A 12,849-nucleotide genomic window follows, 5' to 3' on the forward strand; every position below is an offset into this window, starting at 1 on the left:
CTTCTTAACGTCCCTGGCTGGCCACGAACTCTTCTTAACGTCCCTGGTTGGCCACGCACTCTTCTTAACGTCCCTGGTTGGCCACGAACTCTTCTTAACGTCCCTGGCTGGCCACGAACTCTTCTTAGCGTCCCTGGTTGGCCACGCACTCTTCTTAGCGTCCCTGGTTGGCCACGCACTCTTCTTAGCGTCCCTGGTTGGCCACGCACTCTTCTTAGCGTCCCTGGTTGGCCACGCACTCTTCTTAGCGTCCCTGGTTGTGTAACGGTGACCACCGCAGAATCCATTTCCTAGGCTACAAGTCGTTTGACAAGCTGTTCATTGTATGAAAGATTATGAGGGGAATAAAGCGCTCGTGTGTGTGTGTGTGTGTGTGTGTGTGTGTGTGTGTGTGTGTGTGTGCAGAAGGAGAGTGCATTATATCCAGCTAGTAATGTACGGGCCGACTCTTCAGGCCTAGAATTATGAAGGTTGTGAATGGGAGACTTAGTTTTCTTTTTGTCCATCTTCTCTGTTGTTGTTATCCTCAGCGAGAATGAACTTGCGGTCTGTTGACTTCACCAAAGAGTTCTAGGTCAGATAATTTACGTCTGTGACTCAGAGACAATTTGAGATTGTGGTAAGAGATGTGACGTTCCAAGAAATAATACATAAAAAAAAAAGGACACATATGTATATATATATATATCTCAGGGAAAGGTTAAAATCGAGGTGTTTGGAAGAGACCCAGACACACATTATGTGTCTTAATCTACGACTTGAAACAGACCAGACGCACATTATGTGTTCTAATCTACGACCTGACACAAGTGATACACTGCTCAAGATTAGAACCCTCATCATCATCATCAAAAGTCGTCCGCTTCTCGGTACACTGAATTAATAATATCATAACCTTTGGCTCCGTGACAGGAAATGGTTGTGTTGCTTCTAACGCGCACGAGGGGAGGTGTGAAGGAGAGTGGGGAGTGGTGGTGGAGGGTGTGGTTTACTGTGTAGATCTCCGGTTTTTTTTTTTTCCACTTATGTGATCTCTGGCTCATGTGGAGACGTGATCCAAGAAGATTCCCCCTTTTTTTTCTCCCCCTTGCTTTTCTGAAGTGTGATTGTCACACCGCAGGCCGAGAATGGTGGGTACAAGAGGATGATTTTCCCGTGCAGCTTTGAGAAACACCCTAGCATCCAGCAGCGTCCCGTTTTCTTCCAGTGTACGAAAGCGATAATCTCAGACTTCCGGAAAACCCACGTACAGAAATTATGATCAGCACTATAGTTCCGGCCTCGTGACCAGCTTAGTGTGAGGAATTTATTTTTCTTTGCACGTAATACAAATGTAAAGTTCACTGCCAACCGTGAGGTGTATAGCAAGGCACCTCATTTAAACAGAAATACCTTTTCATATAGCGTACCACAGAAATTTATATATATATTCTTATAAGTCCACGGGGAAAATGAAACACGATAAGTTCCCAAGTGGACGCATAGGAATATACTTGATCACGCGCAAAATTGTGATCCTTTCCAATATATATATATATATATATATATATATATATATATTCCCTGGGGATAGGGGAGAAAGAATACTTCCCACGTATTCCCTGCGTGTCGTAGAAGGCGACTAAAAGGGGAGGGAGCGGGGGGCTGGAAATCCTCCCCTCTCGTTTTTTTTTTTTTTTTTTTTTTTTTTTTTTTTTTTTTTAATTTTCCAAAAGAAGGAACAGAGAATTGGGCCAGGTGAGGGTATTCCCTCAAAGGCCCAGTCCTCTGTTCTTAACGCTACCTCGCTAATGCGGGAAATGGCGAATAGTTTGAAAGAAAAAGAAAGAAATATATATATATATATATATATATATATATATATATATATATATATACAGTCTTGTAATATAGTTTCCATGGAGGAAGGGCGCATGTCAGAGAGTGTACAGAGACCCTAGTTAGATCACGTGGTATATCTCTATATTACCTCTACGTAGTAGATGGGGAACAAATCAATTCGCTTCGGCCAGTCCATAGAGGTGTATTGTGTGTGGTCCTTTGCCGGCATGATAACAGATAAGACACAGCTGACGCTGATGAACGATTCCTGAAAGGCTTGTTTATATATATATATATATATATATATATATATATATATATATATATATATATATATATATATATATGTATATATATATATATATATATATATATATATATATATATATATATATATATATGTATATGGTGTAGCCGGTTGGTCCTCTTCTACTGACGGGACTCAGGGCTAAAATGGTATTTAAGGGGATCGTGTAGATTTTTGGTAGTGTATGTGTGTGTGTGTGTGTGTGTGTGTGTGTGTGTGTGTGTGTGTGTGTGTGTGTGTGCTTCAGAACAGCTACACTGTCGAGTACATGTGTGTACTTCGAAGGCAGCCTTGACAGGTATTCGTTGGGAGATGCGAGATGTTTATAATGTGTTCACACTGTTTATGATGACAGTATGGTAATGATGGTGAAGTAGTTGTTAAGAAGAGGTGGTAGAACGAGGTGCCAAGGGGTCTGGTCTGATGGTGGTAGAACAGCGAGGAGTGAACCCTGATTATTTATTGAACGCAATCCCGGGACTGAACCCCCCGATGACGTAACGCGCTGTGATTTAAGGACGCCAAGTTAATCTCATTATCATAACACAAGGGCTTATTAAAGGCAAGCTATAATTAACCTCAATCATGTAACACATTTTTTTTTTATATAAAGGTACGAAGAAGGGTAACAAACCCAGGGTGTCACCCCTTAAATTTTAGGGTTTGTGAAGTGTTGTGGAGGGGTGTGCCTTACACAAGGGGAGGACGGGGGGAGTGGGTGGAGGGTGGGAGAGTGAGTGGTCAACCCAGATCATGTCACGTATGCTCCTGGAGGTGAGGGGCGGGAGCCGCATTCATGTCCTCGTGAGGACGAACCCAAATTATGCAACACTCAGTGAGTCAAAGGGTAAAGAGAGAGAGAGAGAGAGAGAGAGAGAGAGAGAGAGAGAGAGAGAGAGAGAGAGAGAGAGAGAGAGAGAGAGAGAGAGAGAGACCCCACATTACGTCACGCAAGGTAGGTTTAGGGACCAGCTGGACGGACGGACTCCCAAAACCACTCTCTTACGCAACGCAAAAGAGCGGAAAGCCAAGTGTGGTCGAGCGCGCGGGGCCCCGAACTGGCGTTTTGCGACGCGACGCCGTCGGGACCAGCGACGCATCCGTACAGCACGATCTGGTCGCAGAGAGAGAGAGAGAGAGAGAGAGAGAGAGAGAGAGAGAGAGAGAGAGAGAGAGAATCAGTGTCCTCGGAAGACGAGGGGCGGAGGTGGGGCGTTAAGGAGGAAGGGGAGCGGGTATAGGTGACACTAGGAGACGAAAGGACAGAGTTTGGCGTTACGTAAGTGGACTTACATGAGGAGGAGGAGGAGTTGGTGAGGGGTGAGGGTCGGGGAGGGTAAGTAAGGAATGGACCCAGATATGTAACGTACTCCAAGAACGCACACACGTAGAGGCGGAGTGCACCGAGGCTTCCCCTTACATAAGGCCCTACGAAGGGAGGGGAGGAGGAGGGATAAAAAATAATTGAGGTAGCCAAGGATAAAGGCAGCTATTTCCAAATCATATGGCGTCTCCGTATGTTAGACACTGCGTAGATCTGACACCAAATGATTATAAAGATACTATTGGTTGAATACAATGAAATAATGAACGGGTTAATGGAATTCAAACACAGTCAGCCATTGGGCTGAAAACTACGCAGTTGTGATGATTACAGAACTGGGAGATCATGACGGTAACGAGTTAACTGGTCATCAGAGAACTGTGAAGATCAAGGTGGTGGGGGCAGCACACATCCACGCTTTGGATAAGCACATGAGTGAGGTACATCTACGTATGGTTTATACATTATGCATTTTAGTGATGCGTGTGAAAAACATAACCCTCTCTCTCTCTTCAACTCTCTCTCTCTCTCTCTCTCTCTCTCTCTCTCTCTCTCTCTCTCTCTCTCTCTCTCTCTCTCTCTCTCTCTCTCTCTCTCTCTCTCTCTCCAAAACAGTGTTTAGATGGGCAGCGTGGATTGTTTACAAGAACAGGGCTGTGCACCCCCACCCGTCCAAGGCACAGGATCACTTCTACGGGTTAGCTGTGTGTGTGTGTGTGTGTGTGTGTGTGTTTGTGTGTGTTGACATTATGGTAGGCCTCGTCTCAGTTGCTGTAGGTCGGGAATGCTGGTCATTATGTATTAGTTGAACTAGGCTGTTGGGCTGGTCTCAGTATTTTCTTCATGAATGTCCTCAATGACTAACCTACTGATTTATGACCTTTATCTTCACGTTAACTTCTCTCTGATCACTGCACCTCCTTGTCCGTCTGCCCTCTTATTACAACGCCACCATTGGCACTTGAACAGATCTGCCTGGACGAACAGATTTTCTTTTCTTTATTTTCCTCTTCTTTTATTTTCAAAGTTATCGACTCTGGTAAGGTGGTGACGGTGACTTCACAACAACATCGTGACCTTACCCAGGTAACATCATCATCGTACGTCCAGTACAGCATACAGGGACATAGATGGTCCCTTTTTTTTATTTGGTAAAATGTGAGTCGTATGTCCGTAGACTTCTGTGACGCTGGGTTGGAAGTCCACAATGTTATAACCTCCACTTTCTATGGAGAGACTTTGCGATGTGGTGTTGAGATTATCTATCATCTCATCGAAAAATATTTAATGTCTCTGTTTATATTATCGAGATTATTGTGGGAGTAGAGTCAGTGTATTCTCTCTTCCTTCCATTTCATGGATGATCCACTCCTGAAGCCAATCGGGTAAGGAACTTGATAATTTTGGTCCCGGGAGATCTCTCTCCCTTCTCTAACTGGCATCCCGCCATCACCTCCTCCTGAAATGAGTAGAGATATATTGGTGGTGAGACGAGGTGTTCCTTGACCCAGGGAATGCGAGACAACATGTCATTTTTCCGCTGAAAACTCCTCTTGGTCTTTCGCGAAAAGTGCCCCCAGTCCGTAAGAACACTCGGCTTTTCAGTCACATGCCTCGTGTATTCCCTCCATGTGTTCTTGAAGGCACATATGTGTCTCAGAACAAAAGCTCTTCTCGCCCCACTGTGTCCTTTGTATCAAATACTTTTCCTTCCTCTGTAGAAGCATATTTTGATACACCCAAAGAAGGGTGAGTGTGCACACCTCTCCCATCCATCGTGTCGCTGCTTAGACTTCGACTGACCCCCGTCTGCCAGTGCCCTCAGGCAACGTGCATCCTAGTCCAGTCTTGTCTGTCATCAGTCAGTCTTGACGTCCACATGCGGCGGAGTGGTGTCGTTTCCGATGTCACTAATGTGCGGTCGCCCTCTCTGAGGCTCTTTGGGGAATCCAGCGCCGTTGACTTCGTCGTATTAAAAGCTTTTGATAGGGTGGGAGACAGGGGAGGAGGTAGGGGTGGGATCCTGTCTGATCTCCCGAGTTCCCATCTTGTTTTTCCTTCGCTTTGCTCCCTCTCTGTGTGTGTCTCTCTCTCATATCTACGTAGCTTCCCCTCTGGCCGGCCCTTCCCCCCCACAGTTGATGGTGGATATCAACTCCTCTCGTTCTGTCTCCCCCATCGACGGTGGTGTCTTTCAAGCGCTCTCTCAGTCTCCTACTCTCCTCGCTCTCACTGATATGATTACCGCTTCCTCAGCAGAGAAGCGAGAACACCTCCCACGCTGACGATTCAACACCGCGTTCTTCTGTACGCTTCCTCTTCGTCTTTTCTTTTGTCTTTCGTATGTCCCGTGGTAACACAAGCCACCTACGTATTTATTTATTTTTTTTTATGTTAGCTGAAATGGCATGGGTAGCTGAGGCCCTAATCAAGGCCATCTCTCTCTCTCTCTCTCTCTCTCTCTCTCTCTCTCTCTCTCTCTCTCTCTCTCTCTCTCTCTCTCTCTCTCTCTCTCTCTGTTTTTTAGCCTGAGCCAGGTACCCATTTTTATCGACCAACTCCCCTTAGGAGATGGATGAACCGCTGGGTTGACTGTGGGCTGACTCTTGCCACCAGGATTCGAACCTATACTCTCGACCCTGCTGGAAGGCCCGTGCATCCGTCACGGTCACGGGCCGCCCAGTTAAGCTTATTTTTCATTTAACGTTCGGGGTCAGTGATGACCTTTGACCCTGACCGGAACCTTCGAATTAAGACGATCGTTTGATCCTCCTTTTGCTGCTGCTTCTCCTCCTGCTGCTCCTCCTGCTGTTGCTCCTCCTCCTCCTCCTCCTCCTCCTCCTCCTCCTCCTCCTCCTCCTCCCCCTCCTCCTCCTCCTGCTAGTGTTCATGAGATCCTGATGTTGCTGCTGCTACTGAGGAAGACGGAAGCCCATAACCCTGTGTTGTTTGTGACGGTGAGAGGGCATTAAGAGGGAGACCTCGACGGTCCTTCAGGAGAGACGAGATGACGGAGAGGTCCTGTGTGTTGACACTGATGCTGGGAGACGTTTCACGCATTTATTTTTCCCTCTTTTTTTTATGTCCATTTTTTGTTGTTGTTGTTCCCTGTTGGTACCGTTGCTCCTGTTTTATTCTCCCTCTCCCTCCCTTTCCTTGTTACTTGCCGTTGGACGATCATTGCATTATACCTGCGCTGATGGTGGTGCTGATGCGGGAATTTTGATAAGACCCGACACTCTGGAGTGCTGGAGTAACACTACCCACCCCCCCTCCCCCCCTCCCCACCATCAGATAAGAGGCTAACCTCCCTCCCCCTCCCTCCCTCCCTCCCTCGCCCGACCCTCTGAATCCAGATTCCTGTGGCTACCGTTTTTATATAATCCAAGTGTTAGGCTTCACTTGTTACGACCTTCTTGGGTTAACCCGAGGACTGTGTTCTGCCACACCACCGTGGAGGAGCTTTTCCACGCCCTGAAGACACACTGGCTGGTGTGTGTGTTTGTGTGTGTGTGTGTGTGTGTGTGTGTGTGTGTGTGTGTGTGTCTCCAGAGGCGTCCTGAGTTGGTAGGAACCAAAATGAGGACCGAGTCCTCCTTAGCGCGCAGATATGGCTATGAGCATTGGAGTGGCAGTAGGGTGAAACATGTACAAGATTCCATCGATGGGGAGAGATAGATAGATACAGAGAGAGAGAGAGAGAGAGAGAGAGAGAGAGAGAGAGAGAGAGAGAGAGAGAGAGAGAGAGAGAGATCCTCCTCCTCAACCCTCGAACCTGCGATGTATTGTTTGTGTGTGTGAATAGTAACGCTGCCTCTGCGCCTCAGGTCTGCGTGAGCGAACCCGTGCCCTTGGCTGGGTATCAGGCCCCTCGTCTCTGACGTGTCCATCAAGACGTGCCCGCCACAAGCGTCGTGAGCTCGATCGTGAGTGCAATCAGGGAGGCGGCTGAGCGGTCAGGGGGACACACATAGCACGAAGGAACAGACGGCTCCCCTGCCCTCGGGACACTACTGCTGGTGAGGTGCCTCCCCTCTCCTGCCCTCGGGACACTACTGCTGGTGAGGTGCCTCTCCTTAAAGACACCGCTAACGCTCCGGGGACACTTGAAAGTAAATGGAGCACATGGTTGTGCCAGAGGTCCCCGTCCAGCCATTTTATCTCCCCAGTCACAAGCGCCCTTGTTACTCCGGCGATCCCTGCAGGGAGGTGGAGGCGGCAGTGCTCGTGTGGTGCAGCAGGGGAGCCAGCCAGGTGATGTGGGGGGCGTTTGTGTGATTCGTTACCCCGTGTGTGTTGTGGGGAGAGAGTGTCACACACACACACACACACACACACACACACACACACATTCATCGACCCATCCTTGAGGGTAGGATGAACACCTAGGTTGGGTGTAGGCCATCTGCCCGACCCGGAATTCGAAACCATGCGATTCCGACCTCGGGCTGGCCCGTGCTGACTCATGGTCAGTAACGCCAAACACTACGCCACGGAGGCCCGTGTGTGTGTGTGTGTGTGTGTGTGTGTGTGTGTGTGTGTGAAAATAGTATTGACGACGTGCATATGGTTTTTGGTTTGATTGACGAAAACAAATACATAATCGAAGGTTTTCGGAAGGTTCTAAGTGAATATCAAAACGAAGAACTCGATGTACAAATAAATAACTCGTTTATTATTCATTTTCTATCGTGTATTATACCTTACCTTCACCAAGGATCAGACACACTCAGATCTGCTCTCGTGTCTCAGAGATGTCACTCTGCCTTCAACACAGCCAGAATGTCATCGTTCGCCAGTGTTGATCTCTCGTCGTGACCGGCAGGACGTTCCTGTCGACCAGTTGGTCGATAGGGAGAAAGACAGGAAAGAAAACACTCAACTCACACTCATAACTTTCTTATATATACCTGTGTCTGTGCTATTTAACGCCGATGTCACTGGGGTCGATTTTGGTCATACGGGTCGATTTGGTTGATAGGGTCGAATTGGTCATCGGGGTCGATTTGGGAAATGAATTAGGGGAGAAGACAGTGATGGTGGCTCACTGGGCTCAAACTGTTAAGCATATTTCACTTAACAAGGATAAAAGATACAACAGGTCGAAAGATGAGTGAAAAATGTGTATCAGTGAACTTACTCAGTGAAGGACACAGTAAGATAAAGAAAATACACCGGGAAGAAAGTTTGTACAGATCTGGAAGTGTTTTAGTTCCAAAAGAACGAGAGAAATTTGGTCTGGGTGATTGAAGATTGGGTCCAGGCGAGAGGGGTTCCGCAACTGAAGAACAAAAAACACGAAGAAGAGACGTTGTTGAATAGATAAAAGGCCTAGAGAGAGAGAGAGAGAGAGAGAGAGAGAGAGAGAGAGAGAGAGAGAGGATTATACCAGCAGGGAGAGAGCATGCTCTAAGGAAGTTGTGTAGGGGTCATCAGAGCAGGATGGTGAACTTCCTTAGATTAACTTCCTTAACATTGATGTTACAAGGAAGGTGTTTAAAGCAGGACACTGACACTGTTAGATGAGACCAACGTATGATGATGTGGGTGAAGTCAGCCTTCAGGAGGTAGCTAGCACGTGGGTTCGATGACATTCAGAGGTGAGGCAAGGTTTCTTTGGAGGTATTAGGCTGAGGTCAGGTCAGAAGATGAGAGACAGAAGCTAAAGAGGAAGATAAGAACAGAGAATAACCAGAGGAAGAGGAGAGCAGAGACGATTGGTATATACAAGCGTGGGCGAGGTGGATGATCATCCAAAATGATCATCATGAATTTGTCTGGAGTAAATTAAACAAAGGGAAACTACGATATACATATAACGAACCGAATGCTAACTTCAACTCGTTGCCTACAAACGCTAACGAGGCGGGATACTGGGGAATAAAACATAATGCTTGTTACGCATGATACAGACAGACTATGGAAAGTTTGTTTTGACTCGTTATACGTCGCTTTGACCCGTTGGATTTCCTGTGCACTGCATGAAGTGTGTAGCAACGCTAAACAGGTCAGTCAAGATACTCCTCAATCGTAGGGTGTAGGAGGGGATAGATACCATACCTGTTTCGCAAGGGAGGAGGCAAAGTGTACAAGCAGTATGGGCCTCTTAAGATGTCGGAGAGAAAATTAAAACGTGACTGGATGATTACTTGTGAGGGTGAGGGGTCAGGAGCCTCCTACGTGAGAGACAGCAGGAGTTCAGTGTAGGAGGATCTTGCATAAGGATTCCCCAGGACTCCCCTGGCCCCGAGTGATCGCTAACCAGGAAGAGATACGGGTTGGGGTTGGGTTGGGGTTGGGGGTTGAATCATGCGTTCGTGGAAGGAAAGAGGTCATGTGACACTGTCTCAAACACAGGAGGTGCATATAGGTAAGGAAGAGCTTGGAGGAAGGTGAAATATACTTCGCTGGATCGAGAATTGACCACGTGAAAGGGGGGAATGAAAAGGGCACGTCTCAGAGGTGCCTATTCACAATCTGGCACGGTTAGGATAAGGACCAGTGGAGTCCCGCTGGGTTAGATGTTGGGACCGCTATTATTCCATATTTTTTTCATTGATAAATTGCCAGTAGAATCTGAGTTGCGTATGTCTGCGGATGATGTCAAAACCATGGGAGGAGGAAGGGATGTCTGGGGCTTTCAAGAGTTTACCAAGAAACGTAAAGGCAAGTTCCACTTGTGGTGAGGTGACATGGCTATCCAACTAACAGCAGAGTGAGGGGTGGGGACAGCAGTTAAGGGAGGGGGAGTTATGTCTGTCATCTTCCACTAGACAAACTACAGGGGGGTCTGGCAGATAATAGAGTGCCGTAACTTATCATTAATACATTAGGAGAATTATGGTGTAGGTAAGTTATATATCTAATATCAAAATGATTATTCTTAACGTGCATGGCCAAGGAAATGTTTGAGGAAAAATGTTTACAACATACATGAGATGCAGATTAGATTTTACGCCACCTATTTGGTGACCTGACTGAAGAGATGTATAGATCTGCTAGAGAAGGTCCAAAGGAGGAAAATGATATCGTACCCGCAGTAAATGAGTTACAGAGGGAGGGTGCGGTGATCATAGATTTACCCCTGTTTGGAAGAGAGAAAGAAGAGGGGAAGATATGATCACAACCTTCAGGGTTTTTAAAACTGTTTAAGATATAGATATTGATCTGTATTTGAAATGGAAACAGAACCAGTGGGAAAAAGAAATCATGAGTAAGCGAAAGATGAATAATGTGAAGAAATAATTACAACGTAGTAGACTGTGGGGGTGAGTGTGGGTGTCGCTATGAATAGTGAGGAGTGTTAGGAACATTTGATAACTATAATGACAGTAAAGAAAGAATGTGGAATTGGTTCCCATTACTGTAGTGCTAACTTTCCATATTGTATGAATAGGTAGACACACACACACACACACACACACACACACACACACACACACACACACACACACACACACACACACACACACACACACACACACACACACACACACACACACACTAAGCCACATTGCCACATAAAAGCCAAGTCCGGACGTCACAGCTTGTGCCAGACCCCACGACACAGACGGACGGTGGGAGAGAGAGAGAGAGAGAGAGAGAGAGAGAGAGAGAGAGAGAGAGAGAGAGAGAGAGAGAGAGAGAGAGAGCACCCCAGGGGCACGTACGCTTGGTTCCTCTCGGAAACTGTGACGTTAGCCCCCCCCCCCCCCCACACACACACACACACACACACACACACACAACACACACACACACACACTTAAGATGTAAATGACCGTAAGAGCAATACGCAGGGTTAACTACGAGGCGTCTGTCTGCTCCTCGGCCCCATCACCAGCCAGCACTGGACGAAGCGTCTGTCTGTTCCTCGACCCCATCACCAGCCAGCACTGGACGAGGCGTCTGTCTGTTCCTCGACCCCATCACCAGCCAGCACTGGACGAGGCGTCTGTCTGTTCCTCGACCCCATCACCAGCCAGCACTGGACGAGGCGTCTGTCTGTTCCTCGACCCCATCACCAGCCAGCACTGGACGAGGCGTCTGTCTGTTCCTCGACCCCATCACCAGCCAGCACTGGACGAGGCGTCTGTCTGTTCCTCGACCCCATCACCAGCCAGCACTGGACGAGGCGTCTGTCTGTTCCTCGACCCCATCACCAGCCAGCACTGGACGAGGCGTCTGTCTGTTCCTCGACCCCATCACCAGCCAGCACTGGACGAGGCGTCTGTCTGTTCCTCGACCCCATCACCAGCCAGCACTGGACGAGGCGTCTGTCTGTTCCTCGACCCCATCACCAGCCAGCACTGGACGAGGCGTCTGTCTGTTCCTCGACCCCATCACCAGCCAGCACTGGACGAGGCGTCTGTCTGTTCCTCGACCCCATCACCAGCCAGCACTGGACTGGAGGATTATGTAGGGCGACGCATCTCGCCTGACACTCTAATTCATGCCGGTGTTTTTTGTTTCTTTTTTGTATTTTCTTATAGCCATTTTCGTCTTGAAAAACACAAGTTTGTTTTAATAGGAGAACAGAAATATGATACGATATTTGAGAGATCAATACTGTATGCAGACGTTCGAGTAATAGTGTTATTGTTTTTTTTTTTTTCCCCAGCATTGTTAAAGTTAGTAAGATTCTTAGAGAGAGATATATATAGGAAGAATTGTAGTAGGGGAGGATATGGGCCTCAAGAAACCACATCAGTCCATTTCCGAAAGTCGCACCCACTGGGTTGGAAATGACGGAAGACAAGGCTGCACGGCGGGACGTGCAAGAGTGAGATCGAGACGGGGTCGTCAGGGTTCAGTCATTAGCATAGGAGTGTGAGCGAGTTAGTGAGTGCAGTCATTGACCAAAAGTTCACGTCACGGAAGGGAAGGAAAAGAGGGTAGACGTAGAACAAAACCTGAGGGAGCCTCGCTGAATCTTCTGAAAAGAGAAGGAAAGTGGGAGGTCCGTTGATTAGCAGTTACAGGTGTGTACAGTTTGGTTGTGAACTTGGCAGTGCGGTTGCAGAGCCGAGGTGGGTTCGGGGAGAGCTGAAGAATGGAGGTTAAGAGATCAGAGACTGATGCTCGGTTCGTAATATTAGGGGATACGATGTTGCATTACTCAAACATCCGGAGGGGACCATCAATGGTGACAAAAAACAGAAAAAGGTCCATTGATTTCGTCTCCTGGTGACCGCACCAGCGATCAGGAGATTCAAACATGTTTGAGAAAAGGAGCTTAGAGACGGTAGACTCAGAGGCATTTGAAAGAATGAAAGTCATAGATACAGGACACTATTTTAGAGGATGAAAGTATTTATCTTTCCATCGGACGAAACTATGGCATATTTCTATGACATGGGGAAAAGGTCGATTTCGACGCATTAGACGTTGTAGCACA

The 12,849-nt window shown here is 47.4% G+C and overlaps 1 long non-coding RNA gene across 1 annotated transcript in view; it reads left to right on the forward strand.

The window, feature by feature from the left end:
- The window catches only part of LOC139749762 (uncharacterized), a 301,380-nt gene that overhangs the window by 204,073 nt on the left and 84,458 nt on the right, over positions 1-12,849 (forward strand). The gene's annotated exons all lie outside the window — the stretch shown is intronic.

Source organism: Panulirus ornatus, chromosome 8 (assembly GCF_036320965.1).
Source record: "Panulirus ornatus isolate Po-2019 chromosome 8, ASM3632096v1, whole genome shotgun sequence".
Classification (NCBI taxonomy): domain Eukaryota; kingdom Metazoa; phylum Arthropoda; class Malacostraca; order Decapoda; family Palinuridae; genus Panulirus; species Panulirus ornatus.